Raw genomic sequence first — 20,536 nt, 5'->3', positions numbered from 1 at the left:
TACAATGTAATGGAATAGAATTCCACAGCTCTGAAAAGACAGGGGCAATCATTTTGTCTGCCAAAGCAACAGTCATTAAATTCAACAGGCATTTTTTTCTTTTCTCTTTTTGATGAACAGGCTGTCCTGTCAGTATTTGAAGTTGGTGTGACCGTGTTCCAAGTTTTCCTCTGAAAGGAAGAATCCATGTATCACGTTCATTCATTTTTTTCAAAATAAAACTAAAAAAAATAAGAAAACGAAACAACAACAATTTTTCTCAGTATTTGTTTCCAAAACTAAAATGAAAAGACGGATAACGACTCATCTTTTCAGTTTTTGAATTTGTGCTCAAATAAGTAATGGAAAAAACAGATACCAAGCCTAAATGCCGGAAATGACCATGACCCGGAAGTGACCTGACGGGAAGATTGACCAAAGATACTCAATACCAGAAGATTTAGCAGAGCGTGCAAGATGGAAATTTATGTCTTCTTCCGTGCAGATAAGAGGGTCACTCTGAAGCCAGAAGACATGACCACAGAGAAAGTTAGTGTAATTTCTATATGTTATTTTTGTAATAATAGCCTGGATCTATAGTATTTACATTTAAAACAATACTCGTGGTGGTAACATTAGCGCACTCAGCTAAAACAGAAACTATTGCTAAGAGAAAAATAGTACATTAATTATCCAATGGTTATAGTTTATGGACTTTAACCGCAAGGTTGGTGGTTCAAGCCCACCCAGGTACATTTTACACTCAACTTAACACGGATAATCAGCAAGAGAGAAGAACCTACATCTTCTTTTCAGGACACATCACCAGTTGACAAGAGCTCAGTAATACAGTGTTATAACCTAGGGAGCCAACTACTACACGAGGGGTGCTCACACCTTTTCAGCCTGAGAGCTACTTTTAAAGTGACCAAGTCAAAATGATCTACCAACATTATTAATGATTAACGTTTATTTATATAGCCTACTATATGAACATATAGATAACACTTTATATACAATATGTCGGTGTAGCCTACCTTTCATAACTGCATGAACCCATATGGCACAATAAATGTCCATACATTTTTGGTCATCCAGTCGTTGGTCGGACTATGCAACTGGGGGGGGGGTTAATAGCACTGCAGCTACATTTACCGTGCGCCCCTGTCTGTATGTGAACCTGTGTCTGTCTATGTGCGGCAGAGATGAGTGATGGTGCACCGCACGTAAACACACGTGAGGAATTTTTTTTTTTTTTTCTGTGTTGATTAGTGGGAAACACTGATCAAGCTGTGCGTACGCACAACTCTCCGCAATATTCCATTGATAAATCACACCGGACCCAAGAATGATGCGGACATGAACGCACCTCATATTCCACCCCCAGAATGCCTCAGCACAACCATATATGGTCAGCACGTGCATAATTAAGTAGCCATGTGCGCTCTGTGGAGCAACAAGTAACAACAAAGAAAACGGGCGGAGAGCTGACTCACCCGGAATGATGCATCGGCGGACCTGCCCTCGCGGTTGTGAGAAAAATGCCTGCTGTCCAGACAACTGTGTTTTTTTAAATATACTTTTTTTGTTGTTCTTCATCACGCGATCGACCCACACTGTCTTCACGATCGACCGGTCGATCGCCATGACGTAATGAGCACCCCTATACTACACAACTAACAAGGAAAAATTTGCCATCATCATCTTCTTAGAGGACAGGCAGAACTCTGATCCCAAAAAAGTCCAAGGCTTAGACAAAATGAAATCATATAAACAGATGGGTGGAGTTTGGAGTTTGAGGCCACGCCCACTACAGCCATGCAAGTCTCTGTGGCGCAATCGGTTAGCGCGTTCGGCTGTTAACCGAAAGGTTGGTGGTTCAAGCCCACCCAGGGACGTTTTACACTCAACTTAACACGGATAATCAGCAAGAGAAAAGAACCTCCATCCTCTGTCTAAAGATTCAGGACACATAGTTGACAAGAGATCATTGATACAGTGTTATAACCTAGGGAGCCAACTACTACACGAACTAACAAGGAAAAATTTGGCATCATGTCACAAATATGCAAAAGCACTTTTTTTCTTCTTAGAGGACGGGCAGAACTCTGATCCCAAAAAAGTCCAAGGCTTAGACAAAATGAAATCATATAAACAGATGGGTGGAGTTTGGAGTTTGAGGCCACGCCCACTACAGCCATGCAAGTCTCTGTGGCGCAATTGGTTAGCGCGTTCGGCTGTTAACCGAAAGGTTGGTGGTTCAAGCCCACCCAGGGACGTTTTACACTCAACTTAACACGGATAATCAGCAAGAGAGAAAAACCTCCATCCTCTGATGTCAAAAGATTCAGGACATATCACAAGCTCAGTGATACAGTGTTATAACCTAGGGAGCCAACTACTACACAAACGAACAAGGAAAAATTTCCCATCATGTCACAAATATACCTACACAAAAGCACTTTTTTCTTCTTAGAGGACAGGCAGAACTCTGATCCCAAAAAAGTCCAAGGCTTAGACAAAATGAAATCATATAAACAGATGGGTGGAGTTTGGAGTTTGAGGCCACGCCCACTACAGCCATGCAAGTCTCTGTGGCGCAATTGGTTAGCGCGTTCGGCTGTTAACCGAAAGGTTGGTGGTTCAAGCCCACCCAGGGACGTTTTACACTCACCTTAACACGGAATCAGCGAGAGAAAAGAACCTCTATCCTCTGTCTAAAGATTCAGGACACATAGTTGACAAGAGATCATTGATACAGTGTTATAACCTAGGGAGCCAACTACTACACGAACTAACAAGGAAAAATTCGGCATCATGTCACAAATATGCAAAAGCACGTTTTTTCTTCTTAGAGGACGGGCAGAACTCTGATCCCAAAAAAGTCCAAGGCCTAGACAAAATGGTAAGAAAAAGAAATCATATAAACTGATGGGTGGAGTTTGGAGTTTGAGGCCACGCCCACTACAGCCACGCAAGTCTCTGTGGCGCAATCGGTTAGCGCGTTCGGCTGTTAACCGAAAGGTTGGTGGTTCAAGCCCACCCAGGGACGTTTTACACTCAACTTAACACGGATAATCAGCAAGAGAGAAAAACCTCCATCCTCTGATGTCAAAAGATTCAGGACATATCACAAGCTCAGTGATACAGTGTTATAACCTAGGGAGCCAACTACTACACAAACTAACAAGGAAAAATTTGCCATCATGTCACAAATATACCTACGCAAAAGCACTTTTTTCTTCTTAGAGGACAGGCAGAACTCTGATCCCAAAAAAGTCCAAGGCTTAGACAAAATGGTACAAAAAGAAATCATAAACAAATGGGTGGAGTTTGGAGTTTGAGGACACGCCCACTACAGCCACGCAAGTCTCTATGGCGCAATCGGTTAGCGCGTTCGGCTGTTAACCGAAAGGTTGGTGGTTCCAGCCCACCCAGGGACGTTTTACACTCAACTTAACACGGATAATCAGCAAGAGAGAAAAACCTCCATCCTCTGATGTCAAAAGATTCAGGACATATCACAAGCTCAGTGATACAGTGTTATAACCTAGGGAGCCAACTACTACACAAACTAACAAGGAAAAATTTGCCATCATGTCACAAATATACCTACGCAAAAGCACTTTTTTCTTCTTAGAGGACAGGCAGAACTCTGATCCCAAAAAAGTCCAAGGCTTAGACAAAATGAAATCATATAAACAGATGGGTGGAGTTTGGAGTTTGAGGACACGCCCACTACAGCCACGCAAGTCTCTGTGGCGCAATTGGTTAGCGCGTTCGGCTGTTAACCGAAAGGTTGGTGGTTCAAGCCCACCCAGGGACGTTTTACACTCAACTTAACACGGATAATCAGCAAGAGAAAAGAACCTCCATCCTCTGATGTCTAAAGATTCAGGACATATCACAAGCTCAGTGATACAGTGTTATAACCTAGGGAGCCAACTACTACACAAACTAACAAGGAAAAATTTGGCATCATGTCACAAATATGCAAAAGCACTTTTTTTCTTCTTAGAGGACGGGCAGAACTCTGATCCCAAAAAAGTCCAAAGCTTAGACCAAATGGTACAAAAAGAAATCATAAACAAATGGGTGGAGTTTGGAGTTTGAGGACACACCCACTATAGCCATGCAAGTCTCTGTGGCGCAATCGGTTAGCGCGTTCGGCTGTTAACCGAAAGGTTGGTGGTTCAAGCCCACCCAGGGACGCTTTACACTCAACTTAACACGGATAATCAGCAAGAGAGAAAAACCTCCATCCTCTGATGTCAAATATTCAGGACATATCACAAGCTCAGTGATACCTACAGTGTTATAACCTAGGGAGCCAACTACTACATGAACTAACAAGGAAAAATTTGTCATCATGTCACAAATATCTATGCAAAAGCACTTTTTTCTTCTTAGAGGACAGGCAGAACTCTGATCCCAAAAAAGTCCAAGGCTTAGACAAAATGGTACAAAAAGAAATCATAAACAAATGGGTGGAGTTTGGAGTTTGAGGACACGCCCACTACAGCCACGCAAGTCTCTGTGGCGCAATCGGTTAGCGCGTTCGGCTGTTAACCGAAAGGTTGGTGGTTCAAGCCCACCCAGGGACGTTTTACACTCAACTTAATACGGATAATCAGCAAGAGAGAAAAACCTCCATCCTCTGATGTCAAAAGATTCAGGACATATCACAAGCTCAGTGATACAGTGTTATAACCTAGGGAGCCAACTACTACACAAACGAACAAGGAAAAATTTCCCATCATGTCACAAATATACCTACGCAAAAGCACTTTTTTCTTCTTAGAGGACAGGCAGAACTCTGATCCCAAAAAAGTCCAAGGCTTAGACAAAATGAAATCATATAACAGATGGGTGGAGTTTGGAGTTTGAGGCCACGCCCACTACAGCCATGCAAGTCTCTGTGGCGCAATTGGTTAGCGCGTTCGGCTGTTAACCGAAAGGTTGGTGGTTCAAGCCCACCCAGGGACGTTTTACACTCAACTTAACACGGATAATCAGCAAGAGAGAAAAACCTCCATCCTCTGATGTCAAAAGATTCAGGACATATCACAAGCTCAGTGATACAGTGTTATAACCTAGGGAGCCAACTACTACACAAACGAACAAGGAAAAATTTCCCATCATGTCACAAATATACCTACACAAAAGCACTTTTTTCTTCTTAGAGGACAGGCAGAACTCTGATCCCAAAAAAGTCCAAGGCTTAGACTCTGATGTCAAAAGATTCAGGACATATCACAAGCTCAGTGATACAGTGTTATAACCTTGGGAGCCAACTACTACACAAACTAACAAGGAAAAATTTGCCATCATGTCACAAATATACCTACGCAAAAGCACTTTTTTCTTCTTAGAGGACAGGCAGAACTCTGATCCCAAAAAAGTCCAAGGCTTAGACAAAATGGTACAAAAAGAAATCATAAACAAATGGGTGGAGTTTGGAGTTTGAGGACACGCCCACTACAGCCACGCAAGTCTCTGTGGCGCAATCGGTTAGCGCGTTCGGCTGTTAACCGAAAGGTTGGTGGTTCAAGCCCACCCAGGGACGTTTTACACTCAACTTAACACGGATAATCAGCAAGAGAGAAAAACCTCCATCCTCTGATGTCAAAAGATTCAGGACATATCACAAGCTCAGTAATACAGTGTTATAACCTAGGGAGCCAACTACTACACAAACTAACAAGGAAAAATTTGCCATCATGTCACAAATATACCTACGCAAAAGCACTTTTTTCTTCTTAGAGGACAGGCAGAACTCTGATCCCAAAAAAGTCCAAGGCTTAGACAAAATGGTACAAAAAGAAATCATAAACAAATGGGTGGAGTTTGGAGTTTGAGGACACGCCCACTACAGCCACGCAAGTCTCTATGGCGCAATCGGTTAGCGCGTTCGGCTGTTAACCGAAAGGTTGGTGGTTCCAGCCCACCCAGGGACGTTTTACACTCAACTTAACACGGATAATCAGCAAGAGAGAAAAACCTCCATCCTCTGATGTCAAAAGATTCAGGACATATCACAAGCTCAGTGATACAGTGTTATAACCTAGGGAGCCAACTACTACACAAACTAACAAGGAAAAATTTGCCATCATGTCACAAATATACCTACGCAAAAGCACTTTTTTCTTCTTAGAGGACAGGCAGAACTCTGATCCCAAAAAAGTCCAAGGCTTAGACAAAATGAAATCATATAAACAGATGGGTGGAGTTTGGAGTTTGAGGACACGCCCACTACAGCCACGCAAGTCTCTGTGGCGCAATTGGTTAGCGCGTTCGGCTGTTAACCGAAAGGTTGGTGGTTCAAGCCCACCCAGGGACGTTTTACACTCAACTTAACACGGATAATCAGCAAGAGAAAAGAACCTCCATCCTCTGATGTCTAAAGATTCAGGACATATCACAAGCTCAGTGATACAGTGTTATAACCTAGGGAGCCAACTACTACACAAACTAACAAGGAAAAATTTGGCATCATGTCACAAATATGCAAAAGCACTTTTTTTCTTCTTAGAGGACGGGCAGAACTCTGATCCCAAAAAAGTCCAAAGCTTAGACAAAATGGTACAAAAAGAAATCATAAACAAATGGGTGGAGTTTGGAGTTTGAGGACACACCCACTATAGCCATGCAAGTCTCTGTGGCGCAATCGGTTAGCGCGTTCGGCTGTTAACCGAAAGGTTGGTGGTTCAAGCCCACCCAGGGACGCTTTACACTCAACTTAACACGGATAATCAGCAAGAGAGAAAAACCTCCATCCTCTGATGTCAAATATTCAGGACATATCACAAGCTCAGTGATACCTACAGTGTTATAACCTAGGGAGCCAACTACTACATGAACTAACAAGGAAAAATTTGTCATCATGTCACAAATATCTATGCAAAAGCACTTTTTTCTTCTTAGAGGACAGGCAGAACTCTGATCCCAAAAAAGTCCAAGGCTTAGACAAAATGGTACAAAAAGAAATCATAAACAAATGGGTGGAGTTTGGAGTTTGAGGACACGCCCACTACAGCCACGCAAGTCTCTGTGGCGCAATCGGTTAGCGCGTTCGGCTGTTAACCGAAAGGTTGGTGGTTCAAGCCCACCCAGGGACGTTTTACACTCAACTTAATACGGATAATCAGCAAGAGAGAAAAACCTCCATCCTCTGATGTCAAAAGATTCAGGACATATCACAAGCTCAGTGATACAGTGTTATAACCTAGGGAGCCAACTACTACACAAACGAACAAGGAAAAATTTCCCATCATGTCACAAATATACCTACGCAAAAGCACTTTTTTCTTCTTAGAGGACAGGCAGAACTCTGATCCCAAAAAAGTCCAAGGCTTAGACAAAATGAAATCATATAACAGATGGGTGGAGTTTGGAGTTTGAGGCCACGCCCACTACAGCCATGCAAGTCTCTGTGGCGCAATTGGTTAGCGCGTTCGGCTGTTAACCGAAAGGTTGGTGGTTCAAGCCCACCCAGGGACGTTTTACACTCAACTTAACACGGATAATCAGCAAGAGAGAAAAACCTCCATCCTCTGATGTCAAAAGATTCAGGACATATCACAAGCTCAGTGATACAGTGTTATAACCTAGGGAGCCAACTACTACACAAACGAACAAGGAAAAATTTCCCATCATGTCACAAATATACCTACACAAAAGCACTTTTTTCTTCTTAGAGGACAGGCAGAACTCTGATCCCAAAAAAGTCCAAGGCTTAGACTCTGATGTCAAAAGATTCAGGACATATCACAAGCTCAGTGATACAGTGTTATAACCTTGGGAGCCAACTACTACACAAACTAACAAGGAAAAATTTGCCATCATGTCACAAATATACCTACGCAAAAGCACTTTTTTCTTCTTAGAGGACAGGCAGAACTCTGATCCCAAAAAAGTCCAAGGCTTAGACAAAATGGTACAAAAAGAAATCATAAACAAATGGGTGGAGTTTGGAGTTTGAGGACACGCCCACTACAGCCACGCAAGTCTCTGTGGCGCTACTTGGCTCAGGATCGGCTGTCCATTCTCCAATCTCATCATCCAATCACGTTCCTTCTGTCCAATGTTGTCAGCCTATCACGTTCATCCATTTCCAATGTGAGCTTTCCCCCGTCCAATCACGTAGCGGGATGACATTGGACGTAGCCAATCAGAACGCTTCTGTCCAATGTTGACTGGATTAGTACCCACCCACCGTCGTTTCACGTAGCGCCGAAGCATCGCTGTCCTGCCGCTGGATAATTCATATTCAATGGTAAGTAATATGTGTTTCCTTCTTAAATAATACGGTTTATTTCAATCCTTCACATGAAGCTAGGCTATATGATAATTGTGGTCGGTGTTGTTACGTTATATGGCCGCTCGGCACCATAGCTAACAAAACACAAATGCTAACTTGCTGTAAGGAGGAGTTGTTGATGATGTTGTACGAGATGCCGGCCAGGGGAATTATTATGCATGTGTGTGATTTATTAATAGGATAAGGTCATATTGTGTTAGCTAGTGTGAAATGGCATCAGATAAGGGGATACCACCCTGGAGGAGTACCGAGCAGTAAGCTGTAGCACCTCCTGTCATGTAAAAATAAACAAACTGACGATCAATAAATGTAACGTTAATAGGCTCATTATTAATGTGAATAGAAAAATTGCTCCGACCAAAATAACCCCTATATTCCGACCAGGCCTCTGGGTCAGCTTGGAAAGGCTTATTTATTATTATTATTATTATTATTATTATTATTATTATTATTATAGCAGCAAAAGGAAACCATTACGTTCTCAAGTCTCAAATGTCTGAGTGTAATTTTATTTATGTGTCATGGGACTGCGGATGGAAATTAGCTTCCAGCTAAATCTGACATATTTACAGCAATTAATCTTTTTTTTTTTGAATGTTCATGAATATGTGAGGTCCCATTCCAAATAAACCTTTAAATAAAAAATAAATAAATAAAGTCAGCTGCCAATCTGCAGGGGACGTGTCATAAACCGCAAGACAATAATGTACACAAACAGGAAGCCTGTGGCAAAAAGAAAAGAAAGAGGCAGAGCCGTATACTACACTGCCCGTTAACTACATCCTACTGGAAAAACTGACAAATCAAACTAGTTTGTGTTAGAGGACTAATTAATCTGACTATTACTATGATATAGATTGCTACCCATTTAATCAGAGGTGATCAATCATACACCCAACATTACTGCAACTTGATTGATTTGATAATGCAGCTGTCATGCTGTTATATTAGGTGTGCATTTGTGCTGTAGTGTCACAGTGTAGTCCAAAGGATGCTCATTGTTTATTGTTGTCCATATTCAGATGAGCAACAAGCCGAAGACCCACAAAGCCATGGGGGAAGGAGAGTGGATGAAAAGGCTGAGGGCATATGCCAGCTCAGGGGTTTGGCCTTCTGGAGGCAATAGACCAGCCCCTAAGCAGCGGAAGTGGCATGACCTCTACCAGAAGGTAAGATATAGCAATACATAACGGTCACTTGAAAAATATAGCCTACCATAGTGCAGATCCTATGAATGAAACAAATGACTGTATACCCCAGGCTAAGCAGGGTTCTGATTGTTTCAGATTGAGAAATGCCCCATGCAGGCCCGTGGACAGACCAGTCTGTTTGGAGGATCCGTGGCCTGTAATTGTGGATTTCACATTGCTAAGGTGATCTTTTTTAAAATGATGTCATTATGATTAATCTTACATGTCATATCTGCTGCAATGCTGTAGCTGTTGTATCACGCATCACAATGCTGTTGCTTTAGCAGCCCACCACTCAGCCTCCTGCCGCAGCCTCGCCGTCTGCTGCTCCAGTCTCGGCCCCTGGTGCAACGGCTGCTGTGCCACCGTCTTTCTTACGCCCCCCTCCAAGTTTGTCAATGGTGAATATTATTTTAACTAGTTATTATATTATATATCATATTATTAATCAGCTATTATAACAATTCTTATTTCATTCATAGTGGCTTTGTATTTGTTACATCATCAAATTAATATTATTTGTCTTTTCAGTTCACTAAATCACGCTATGGTGGGTCACACTCTGCCGCACTGAAGCCTAATTTAGTGGCTAGGAGGAGCCCCAGCCCCTCTTCCTCACCAGTGAAGACCCCCAGCCCTTCTGTGTCTTCTGTGAGGACCCCCAGCCCTTCTGTGTCTTCTGTGAAGACCCCCAGCCCTTCTGTGTCTTCTGTGAAGACCCCCAGCCCTTCTGTGTCTTCTGTGAAGACCCCCAGCCCTTCTGTGTCTTCTGTGAAGACCCCCAGCCATGCTCCATCCTCTGTGAGGACCCCCAGCCCTTCTGTGCACAGCAGCATGGCAGAAGCCTGTGTAAGTACAGCAGTGTATGTTGTCTGTTCATTGGCCTGGCTGTTGTGTTGTGTTGATTTGATGTATTAGCCTAAAAAAGTGGGTTTATCATCAGAATTACTCCATGAAACGTGTGATAGTAACCTAGCCTACAATGCTAAACACTCACTCATTAATGTATGTATTTGTGTTGGTGGGAGTAAACAAAATAATTGATCTGAATTACCTTAATAATAATGTGGCGTCCCCAGTGGTGGGCTGGTGCCACACCGCTGGTCACGCCCTCCTGATTAAGGCCTGCCGGTGACACCTGGGCCTGGTGTCACCAGGTTATAAAGCCAGGCCTGCTGATTGCTCTCACTCTCTCTCCTTCTCCCCTCTCCTGCAGGTACCGGTGATGGCGATGCAGTGTCCTTAGTTTACTTTGTTGCACCTTTGTGTTATGCACCTTACAACACCCCACACACACATACGTCTTACACTCAGACAACATGCTCTACACACCTATTTACTGACACTCACACCCCATGATCCAGTCCTTTGTTGCAGTATCTTATTATTTATTGTTAAGTAAACATTTGTTAATTGTTGCCACGGTGGTCTCTCCCTCTTTGTCATGGCTGTAAGAGCCAGGCTGTGACAAAAGTGGGGGCTTGTCCTAAGCTTATTTTGGTGATGGATTAGATTTGTTTGGTCTGTTTGTTGGGGCAGCGTGGCTGTGTAATCAGGTGAGTGGGCCCTGGTGCGCGCTGTGCCCTGTTGCGTGGGTGGGGAGATCCGCCGTGCGCTAAGTGTCGTTGTTGCTCCGGTTGTTTTTCTCCTCTTTTTTGTTCTTTTGCTCATTCATGCGTTCCAAAGAGAAGGTAAGTGTTTCCACCCCGTTGCACTGCGAAGTTTCCCCTGTCAGGTGAATTGCGTTTCCCCTTTGGGTTGCGTCAGTTTGTTTTTTTCTATAGTTTTGTGGCAACGTGGTTAGTGTCAATTGTCTTCGGGCAATTATCTCGGGGGCACCTCCGTGGGATATTGTGGGGTCGCCTGCATGCAGGTTGCTTTCACAAACCCACTGGTTTTGCGTGCATAAATTCCCACCGCAAGCCACATGAAGACTAGGGTTGAGGGATAGGCAAGTTTTGGTTAGGCAGGTAAGTGGGGAAAACTTTGGGGAGGTAAAGCTTGCCTCGATTGTGCATTTTGGGAGAGTAAACATTGTGCATTCTGTTTGGTTCACGCGCTGAGCTAGGGCTTCGGTGGCAGAGTTTGTTCATGCGCCCTGGGCTGACGTTTGAGCAGCGCAGGGAGTTAATGGCTTTGCAGTTAGAGCAGGAAAAATTGAGGCTCCAGAGAACTGAGGCAGAAAGTCAACTTGAAATCTGTATTGCACAATTGATGTAGGATTTACTTTTTATTCATAATTTGCTGCTGTTATTTATGCCATACATTAATAATTTGTTGTCATCCAAACAGGATGAACCTGGAGGAGTTCAGCAGGCTGCTGCTGGGGATGCAGCTTCATTCTGGTTGCCAGCAGAGATGGCCAAAAACATCCCCGCCCAAGACCAAAAGTGGATTTCCAAAACCCTTTTTAAATCTGGCAAACTGCGGCAAGACCTACAGCTGTGGTATGAACCCCCTGTCCCAGCCCTGATATACCACCAGACACCAACACCAGACCGTTTTTTCACCCACCGGCTGATGGTGTGGATGCCCTACCACCTGTGGAAGGTGAGGGTAATCTGCCCTGAGTGTGGGAAGCAGCTGACGGGCTACGGTGTCCACAAGAGGGCTCGGAAGGTCCTGGACATCGACAGGTATTACCTGATGGTGACAGAGACACTCAGGTGCACTGTGTGTTCTCTGAGCTACCTGTCCACCTCCCAGACTGTCCGGGACCAGCTGGACCTGCCGCACCAGAAAATGTTCCGGCTGATCCTGACCCGCAAGTGAGTGAAATGGTTTTGAAAAACTGCGTCGCCAGTAGTGTTTGTAATAAAGCAATCAACAGAACTCCACCATCACTTTCAACTGTCGCATTGCTGGCCGTGTGTGATAGCCTTTAACATGTAACTAATCACAGCTATATGTGCATTTCAGGTACGCCTGTGACATCCGGGTCATTCGTCTGCTGCGTGACCGGACTCTGGGAAACAGTCCAGCACGTCTGGTGAAGCAGTTGAAGGAGAACCACGGAGAGGAAAGGCTGAACAGGTTGGCACACTACCTTGGAGAGTGTGCTGACTTCGTTGATCGACCAAGCCTCTTCCCAGTGGTCTGCCAGGAGCCCCCAGAACCTATTGAGGTGCCCACCAGTCGCTGGCTGCTGTCTGTATATGGCAGGGACATCCTCTCCCGCCTGGGCCATATCAAGGCCAGCATCACCTCCACATTTGGTTCCATCATCAAGATGGACTCAACCAAACAGGTAATAAATAATATGTGTAACAGATATCCATGTTCTTAAAAGATGCCATTATACACATGAATGCTATTGTCAATCATATCACATGTGTAGATATTTTAAATGTGTACAGTGTAATTAATTTAATGTACTTGCTGCTGTAAATAGTTCTAATCACAGATTTTGTAACATCACTATTGTTAAATTCCAGATCACAAAGAAGCTGGCAGGCCATGGCAAGGGGACTGGTCTCTGGGTCACCTCCATCGGAAACGAGGTTGGCCAGATCCTCACCAGCGTGGTGACGGTGCAGGAGGGGCCAGGACTGGACAAGATGGTGGCAGGGGTGATGGAGCGGTACCGCCAGGCAGCTATTGCACCCCCAGTGCTGCTGTATGTGGACTCAGGTTGCTGCATCAGTGAGGGGGCCAGCAAGCTGCAGACCAGGTTTGGGGAGTGGCCAGACCTCCACATAAGACTTGACATCTGGCACTTTATGAGGAGGCTGGCCGTCGGGTGCAGCACTGACGCTCATCCCCTCTACCCCACCTTCATGAGCTCCCTGTCTGCCTGCATATTTGAGTGGGATGCAGGGGACCTCACTCTGTTGCGGCGGGCTAAGAGAGAGCAGCTCAAGCGGGAGGGTGTGCCAGCTACAACTGATGCTGCGGTGGACGCAAGGATCAGCAAGCACGAGCTGAGCCAGTACTGCCGCAGGAGGACACGCGGCGAGGAGGCCACCATCAACCTCATCGGGCGGCTGCTGCAGACGCTGGGAGGGGCAAACGGGAGAGACCTCATGGGGGTGCCACTGCTGGACCAGGTGCGCATGGAGCACATCTGGCGTGTGCAGCAACGCCACGTCGGGTGTATCCAGGACCTGCCTGGTGTGCAGCTTTACACGGAGACGGGCACCAGCAAGAAGGGGGGTGTTGTCCTGACCAGGTATCGCTGTGCCAGAGGGTCCACATCCCTGGAGTCTTTTCATTGCCACCTGAACAGGTTCATTCCAGGTTGGTGTCTCCCTTTTTTATGATAAACACTCAGGATACTCTTTTATCAAAGCATTCACTAGATTGGAAAGCTAGACCTTTTTTAAATGACTATTAATACCTTTTTTAAATGACTATTAATATTGTATTGTTTTCTCAGGAACCAGTGCAAATGCACTGAACTTCCAGCTCTACCTCCTGGAAGGCCTGAACAGGTGGAACCAGGATCGGGGGGCTGCGGCGGTGATCAGCAGGCCATCGTCCCTCCTTACCTACTCCGGCGATGTGACCCAGTGCATCAACACCGACAGCTTGAAGGTGTTTGGCCGGGCTTTTGTGCCAACTTTCAGGCCACCCTCCAAATACACCGGTATGCTAATGTTATGATAACTACCTAGTGTTTTGGGTTTGTTAGTTTTTGAGTGTACTAACTGAAATTTAGTGAGACTTTCATTCCCAGTAGCAAAAGCAAACTATTTACTTAACATGATACATGACATTACTGAATTAGTTATGTGTGCATGCTTGTGCACATATTTATCTGTTCTTTCCCATAGGAGAGCTGCTTGGTATTGACTACCTGCTGAGTCAGACTGGGCAGCCCCTGCAGGTCAACCCCGACTCAGAGGAGACGGAGAACATGCTGGAGGAGGGGAACGAGGGCGAGGAAGACGACGAGGGCTTCGAGGAAGACCAAACACCTGACCTCACAGTGCCAGGCCTCCTTGATGACCTCAGCATTCCAACCCAGCCCGTCTTCTCCTCCCTGGCTGCCTCCATCCAGCCTGCTCCCTCCTCCTCCCTGGCTGCCTCCATCCAGCCTGCTCCCTCCTCCTCCCTGGCTGCCTCCATCCAGCCTGCTCCCTCCTCCTCCCTGGCTGCCTCCATCCAGCCTGCTGCCTCCATCCAGCCTGCTGCCTCCATCCAGCCTGCTCCCTTCTCCTCCCTGGCTGCCTCCATCCAGCCTGCTGCCTCCATCCAGCCTGCTCCCTTCTCCTCCCTGGCTGCCTCCATCCAGCCTGCTCCCTCCTCCTCCCTGGCTGCCTCCATCCAGCCTGCTCCCTCCTCCTCCCTGGCTGCCTCCATCCAGCCTGCTCCCTCCTCCCTGGCTGCCTCCTCCTCCCTGGCTGCTGCCACCCAGCCTGCAGCCTGCACCTCACTGGCTGAGGATGCATCTGGGGTATGTAAAAGCATATTCTAATTTTCTAATAAATAACATCACTGGGACTTTGTTTTGTCTTCACAACTTCACTGATCTCACAATTCTCATCTGTTTTTACCAGGCTGTGGATGAGTCCGGTGTGCCAGGCATCGACAGGGTGGACAGCTTGGCAGAATGTTTAGTGGAGCTGCGCAACCAGCCCTCACTAGCCCTCACCAACCAGCAGGTCAGACACTTTGATCATTTTATTTTTTCTCCTCTGTTGTCTGTCACACATGTCCACACTTGAATGTTTTTGTTTTCTCATGTGCTGTTTTCTCTATGTTCTCTTTCTCAGGTGTCCAACATTGTCGCCTTGTGGCAGAACCTGCTGGAATATGACAAGCAGCGGGTTGTCTTTGCTGCCAGACACCAGACCAAGCTGGACACAGGGAGGTTCAGGTCGCCTAAGAAGAGGCAGGAGTTCACTCCAGGGGTGGAGAGCGTGAAGCGGCATGCGCTTACCACCACTGCCCCGCTTGCTCAATGGCCAGATTGCTGCCGCCTGGTGGAAATGATCTTCACCAGGCTCTGTGTCATCCACCGCAGTCCCAAGAAGAAGGGGACTGGCACAGTGTCCAGATGGGACCTTATCCTGGAGGATTACCGGCAGATCAGGCGGCGCGTTCTGGCCAGTGGGGCTGTTATGCAGCAGACGACCATGCAGCTGGTGGACGTGAGCCACACCACCTTGGTGCAGTGGCACAATAAGAAAGTGAAAAGGCAGGAGACTGCAGTGGTGATGCAGGGGCTGGACCTGCCAAGCCACTTCTCTGTGGCGGCTGACCCTCTCCCCGGTGCAAGAATACGCCCCATATCTGCACCCCCCAAACCCGGCCCGGCTCACCAGTACCACCTGCCCAGCAGCACCGTGGGCCAAGCGCAGGTGAAGAGGAAGCCTGTACCCACATTTGCAGCACCTGTGGCTGTGAGGCCACGCCTTCAGCGGCAGCTCTTCCCTGCTCCACCTCCTCCTCCCACGTCAGCTCCACAGCTAGTGATGCTGGCTCCAGGGAGTGCTGCCACCACACCAGTTCCTGTCCTGATGGCTGCCCCACAGGCCCTGGGTTTCAGGCTCTTAACAACGCCTCCTGTTCCTCCTGTTCCTGCGGCTCCTGCAGCTCCTCCGGCTCCTGCGGCTCCTCCGGCTCCAGTCCGAAAACTGACCCGCAAAGTATTGCACAACACGTGCAAGAAATGCGGGCAGTTCAGGACGGCAGAAACAGGACACAGCCAGTATAAAGGCACCGTGTACTGCCCTGCCGTCGAAACTGTCTCCAAAGAACAGTGGCTGGAGGACATTAAAAAAAAATGAAAAAAATCGTTCTAATCGTAAAAAAAATGAAAAAATCGTTCTAATTGTTCTATAATATATTTATGTTCATTGTTCACCACATACTAAGAGTTTGGTTTAATAAAAAAATATATGCTTCACTATTTTTTTGTGTGGTATGTGTGTGTATATAAGTCTCTGCTAAATACAGCGCTGTATTGTATGCCTTAAACTAAGTTTTTTTTTTTTTAAATGATGCCATTATTTTTTTAAGGTATTTGACAGGTAGGCTTCTTCATATAATTTATTATTGGTAATTTATTATTGACCAGGGACAGTCTCATGTTAGGAAAGATGCCTTTGGTCAGAATTATTCAATACTACCGATTTTCTTTTACAGTAAGAAAAATCATAAAGTTGTGAACTGCTTGAACCACCAACCTTTTGGTTAACAGCTGAACACACTAATCAATAATTACAAAGTTTATGAAATAGGGTAAGTGTACCTATTAAGCCCACGTACCATATAAGCCCACTTGTGACTTCTGAGTCAAATAAAAAAAAAACTACATCACCATTTTTGCTGGTTCATGGTTCTTCCAATGAAGCAGCTTGTTACATAAATTATACTTTTTATTCTAAGCAAATCAGATTTGTCAATCTTGAGTTATCGAAGCATATGTGTGACATGTGCCTGCTGCTCCCGAAGAAGTTGCAAAAAAACTTCAGTGATTTTGATGCCCTGAAAAAACAATATTTATTCCATATTTCTACTCCGACTTTAGCTAAGAACTCATTTGTTACCAAAATTTAAGAGATTAGTGCTTTAAATAAAACATGTGTTAGAATTTTTCTAGAATTAGAAATAGTTTTTCTTTTGAATTCAAAATATGCATTTTAGCATGCTAGCAAACAGCCCAGATGCCACTGCACACAGCCACTGCATAGCATTGTTCATTGCCATGACATAAAGCATGATAAACATGGATAGTTTACATTTTTGTATGCAGAATATCCTATTTTATTGTTAAATTGATAATACATATGAATATTTATCTTTATTTATTTTTTAATTAACATTTTTACCAAGTGGGCTTAAAGGGGACAGTAGCAAAAAAATCACACCATTTAGGGCAGATGTAAATGAGTATAGCTAATTACTTAAATACATGATCAATTAATACTTTTCATGTTATGTTAGTGCAGCTTATATAGATTCATGTCATGTAGTTGTTTTTAAATGCCATGTGTGTAGAATAAAAATATTCAGATTTTTAACCAGTAATTCACTGATGTTCCCTTTAAGCCCACCTGCTCCCATTAAGCCCACTGGCTGTGTTTCAATGGAGAGTTTCTTCCTTTTGACTTTTGAACCATTTTCCTGCCTAAGTTTGACCTCACCTAATCAATCAGCTTCATAATTCAGATAATTAAATACCCAAATTTAAATATTAGTGATATTGCATCGGCCAATTCATTCATTTTATTCATTGTTTCTATTTAAGCTGTGTTTTTATGTTTAAAAAGTTATTTGTTTAGTTGTAAATACTGAAATTGATTAATTTATTATCCTTAAAATAGTATTGAACCAGGAAACTGCCTTTCTCTCAGTCATTGGGTCTTCAGAAATCTAGATAAAAACACTTTCAACCAGCTGGCTGGACCAGAAAATTTGGCCAAATGTAAATGCCAATTGTATAATGTAGGATAGAGATACAGACAAAATGACAACAGATATTGAAAGCTTAAGTACCGAAGAGTAATTTCCATTCTAATTTTTATTTTGTTCATGAATAGTTTTTTGGCTACATTCCAAAGAAGACATGTTGTAAGTTTAGCTTTTTCTGTGTTGACAACACAGCAAATAGGCCGATCATGCCTATTTCAAATGCCGTTTACAGGGCCAAGGAGAGGAGTGGAGACAAAATGAAAATAGCTATTGAGAGCTAAGAGATTACATATTTTAATAGAATAAGTTTGGATTTTTAAGATTTTTAAATATATATATGTATTTACCAACAAATCATGAAGTGGGCTTATTTGGAACACCCATGGGCTTAAAGGGTACATTAAGTACCCATTAAGCCCATGCCAGATTTTTGGTATATTTTGACAAATTAAACAATAAAAACAATAAAAATTGCTATAAATGAACGATTGACACTTCAAATTAGACAATAGACTATCATTTGAACTAAAATGTTTTCACTTAAATTGGGGTGGTATATATCAAAAATGGCTGAAAAGCAGATTTGGTGGGCTTAATAGGTACACTTACCCTAATTTATGATGAATTTCAATGTTAAAAAAATAGAGGTTGAAAGATTATACAATAAAAATCTCCTTCTTTTCTTTTTCTTTCCTTTTCCTCTCTTTTTTCTCCCTTTTCTCTCCTTTTTTCTTCTCCCCCCTTCTCCCCCCTCCTCTTCCTTTCTTCCCCCCCCCACCCAGACTATTGTTCCCCAGCTTTGGCGCAATCGGTTAGCGCGTTCGGCTGTTAACCGAAAGGTTGGTGGTTCAAGCCCACCCAGGGACGTTTTACACTCAACTTAACACGGATAATCAGCAAGAGAGAAAAACCTCCATCCTCTGATGTCAAAAGATTCAGGACATATCACAAGCTCAGTGATACAGTGTTATAACCTAGGGAGCCAACTACTACACAAACTAACAAGGAAAAATTTGTCATCATGTCACAAATATACCTACGCAAAAGCACTTTTTTCTTCTTAGAGGACAGGCAGAACTCTGATCCCAAAAAAGTCCAAGGCTTAGACAAAATGAAATCATATAAACAGATGGGTGGAGTTTGGAGTTTGAGGACACGCCCACTACAGCCATGCAAGTCTCTGTGGCGCAATTGGTTAGCGCGTTCGGCTGTTAACCGAAAGGTTGGTGGTTCAAGCCCACCCAGGGACGTTTTACACTCAACTTAACACGGATAATCAGCAAGAGAGAAAAACCTCCATCCTCTGATGTCAAAAGATTCAGGACATATCACAAGCTCAGTGATACAGTGTTATAACCTAGGGAGCCAACTACTACACGAACTAACAAGGACAAATTTGGCATCATGTCACAAATATGCAAAAGCACTTTTTTTCTTCTTAGAGGACGGGCAGAACTCTGATCCCAAAAAAGTCCAAGGCTTAGACAAAATGGTACAAAAAGAAATCATAAACAAATGGGTGGAGTTTGGAGTTTGAGGACACGCCCACTACAGCCACGCAAGTCTCTGTGGCGCAATCGGTTAGCGCGTTCGGCTGTTAACCGAAAGGTTGGTGGTTCAAGCCCACCCAGGGACGTTTTACACTCAACTTAATACGGATAATCAGCAAGAGAGAAAAACCTCCATCCTCTGATGTCAAAAGATTCAGGACATATCACAAGCTCAGTGATACAGTGTTATAACCTAGGGAGCCAACTACTACACAAACGAACAAGGAAAAATTTCCCATCATGTCACAAATATACCTACGCAAAAGCACTTTTTTCTTCTTAGAGGACAGGCAGAACTCTGATCCCAAAAAAGTCCAAGGCTTAGACAAAATGAAATCATATAACAGATGGGTGGAGTTTGGAGTTTGAGGCCACGCCCACTACAGCCATGCAAGTCTCTGTGGCGCAATTGGTTAGCGCGTTCGGCTGTTAACCGAAAGGTTGGTGGTTCAAGCCCACCCAGGGACGTTTTACACTCAACTTAACACGGATAATCAGCAAGAGAGAAAAACCTCCATCCTCTGATGTCAAAAGATTCAGGACATATCACAAGCTCAGTGATACAGTGTTATAACCTAGGGAGCCAACTACTACACAAACTAACAAGGAAAAATTTGGCATCATGTCACAAATATGCAAAAGCACTTTTTTTCTTCTTAGAGGACGGGCAGAACTCTGATCCCAAAAAAGTCCAAAGCTTAGACAAAATGGTACAAAAAGAAATCATAAACAAATGGGTGGAGTTTGGAGTTTGAGGACACACCCACTATAGCCATGCAAGTCTCTGTGGCGCAATCGGTTAGCGCGTTCGGCTGTTAACCGAAAGGTTGGTGGTTCAAGCCCACCCAGGGACGCTTTACACTCAACTTAACACGGATAATCAGCAAGAGAGAAAAACCTCCATCCTCTGATGTCAAATATTCAGGACATATCACAAGCTCAGTGATACCTACAGTGTTATAACCTAGGGAGCCAACTACTACATGAACTAACAAGGAAAAATTTGTCATCATGTCACAAATATCTATGCAAAAGCACTTTTTTCTTCTTAGAGGACAGGCAGAACTCTGATCCCAAAAAAGTCCAAGGCTTAGACAAAATGGTACAAAAAGAAATCATAAACAAATGGGTGGAGTTTG

The 20,536-nt window shown here is 44.2% G+C and overlaps 1 long non-coding RNA gene and 17 other non-coding genes across 18 annotated transcripts; all 18 read left to right on the top strand.

Moving 5' to 3' along the window:
- Positions 1-1,803: 1,803 nt before the first annotated feature.
- trnan-guu (transfer RNA asparagine (anticodon GUU)) lies at positions 1,804-1,877 on the top strand. Its single transcript has one exon. It is a non-coding gene; the product is annotated as a tRNA-Asn (tRNA).
- A 307-nt stretch (positions 1,878-2,184) lies between these two features.
- trnan-guu (transfer RNA asparagine (anticodon GUU)) lies at positions 2,185-2,258 on the top strand. Its single transcript has one exon. It is a non-coding gene; the product is annotated as a tRNA-Asn (tRNA).
- Positions 2,259-2,567: 309 nt separating this feature from the next.
- On the top strand, positions 2,568-2,641 carry trnan-guu (transfer RNA asparagine (anticodon GUU)). The gene has a single exon. It is a non-coding gene; the product is annotated as a tRNA-Asn (tRNA).
- Positions 2,642-2,957: 316 nt separating this feature from the next.
- On the top strand, positions 2,958-3,031 carry trnan-guu (transfer RNA asparagine (anticodon GUU)). Its single transcript has one exon. It is a non-coding gene; the product is annotated as a tRNA-Asn (tRNA).
- A 700-nt stretch (positions 3,032-3,731) lies between these two features.
- Positions 3,732-3,805, top strand: trnan-guu (transfer RNA asparagine (anticodon GUU)). Its single transcript has one exon. It is a non-coding gene; the product is annotated as a tRNA-Asn (tRNA).
- A 312-nt stretch (positions 3,806-4,117) lies between these two features.
- trnan-guu (transfer RNA asparagine (anticodon GUU)) lies at positions 4,118-4,191 on the top strand. The gene has a single exon. It is a non-coding gene; the product is annotated as a tRNA-Asn (tRNA).
- Positions 4,192-4,509: 318 nt separating this feature from the next.
- trnan-guu (transfer RNA asparagine (anticodon GUU)) lies at positions 4,510-4,583 on the top strand. Its single transcript has one exon. It is a non-coding gene; the product is annotated as a tRNA-Asn (tRNA).
- A 308-nt stretch (positions 4,584-4,891) lies between these two features.
- On the top strand, positions 4,892-4,965 carry trnan-guu (transfer RNA asparagine (anticodon GUU)). The gene has a single exon. It is a non-coding gene; the product is annotated as a tRNA-Asn (tRNA).
- Positions 4,966-5,471: 506 nt separating this feature from the next.
- Positions 5,472-5,545, top strand: trnan-guu (transfer RNA asparagine (anticodon GUU)). The gene has a single exon. It is a non-coding gene; the product is annotated as a tRNA-Asn (tRNA).
- Positions 5,546-6,245: 700 nt separating this feature from the next.
- trnan-guu (transfer RNA asparagine (anticodon GUU)) lies at positions 6,246-6,319 on the top strand. The gene has a single exon. It is a non-coding gene; the product is annotated as a tRNA-Asn (tRNA).
- Positions 6,320-6,631: 312 nt separating this feature from the next.
- trnan-guu (transfer RNA asparagine (anticodon GUU)) lies at positions 6,632-6,705 on the top strand. The gene has a single exon. It is a non-coding gene; the product is annotated as a tRNA-Asn (tRNA).
- A 318-nt stretch (positions 6,706-7,023) lies between these two features.
- Positions 7,024-7,097, top strand: trnan-guu (transfer RNA asparagine (anticodon GUU)). The gene has a single exon. It is a non-coding gene; the product is annotated as a tRNA-Asn (tRNA).
- A 308-nt stretch (positions 7,098-7,405) lies between these two features.
- trnan-guu (transfer RNA asparagine (anticodon GUU)) lies at positions 7,406-7,479 on the top strand. The gene has a single exon. It is a non-coding gene; the product is annotated as a tRNA-Asn (tRNA).
- A 7,306-nt stretch (positions 7,480-14,785) lies between these two features.
- LOC146987352 (uncharacterized) lies at positions 14,786-15,321 on the top strand. Its single transcript, XR_015035924.1, has 3 exons — positions 14,786-14,884; positions 14,988-15,092; positions 15,204-15,321. It is a non-coding gene; the product is annotated as an uncharacterized LOC146987352 (long non-coding RNA).
- A 3,702-nt stretch (positions 15,322-19,023) lies between these two features.
- trnan-guu (transfer RNA asparagine (anticodon GUU)) lies at positions 19,024-19,097 on the top strand. Its single transcript has one exon. It is a non-coding gene; the product is annotated as a tRNA-Asn (tRNA).
- A 312-nt stretch (positions 19,098-19,409) lies between these two features.
- trnan-guu (transfer RNA asparagine (anticodon GUU)) lies at positions 19,410-19,483 on the top strand. The gene has a single exon. It is a non-coding gene; the product is annotated as a tRNA-Asn (tRNA).
- A 308-nt stretch (positions 19,484-19,791) lies between these two features.
- trnan-guu (transfer RNA asparagine (anticodon GUU)) lies at positions 19,792-19,865 on the top strand. Its single transcript has one exon. It is a non-coding gene; the product is annotated as a tRNA-Asn (tRNA).
- A 312-nt stretch (positions 19,866-20,177) lies between these two features.
- On the top strand, positions 20,178-20,251 carry trnan-guu (transfer RNA asparagine (anticodon GUU)). Its single transcript has one exon. It is a non-coding gene; the product is annotated as a tRNA-Asn (tRNA).
- Positions 20,252-20,536: the final 285 nt, after the last annotated feature.

This window comes from Trachurus japonicus, chromosome 5 (assembly GCF_045865225.1).
Source record: "Trachurus japonicus isolate A0001 chromosome 5, Traja_1.0".
Classification (NCBI taxonomy): Eukaryota; Metazoa; Chordata; class Actinopteri; order Carangiformes; family Carangidae; genus Trachurus; species Trachurus japonicus.
This window is presented reverse-complemented; position numbering and strand designations above follow the sequence as displayed.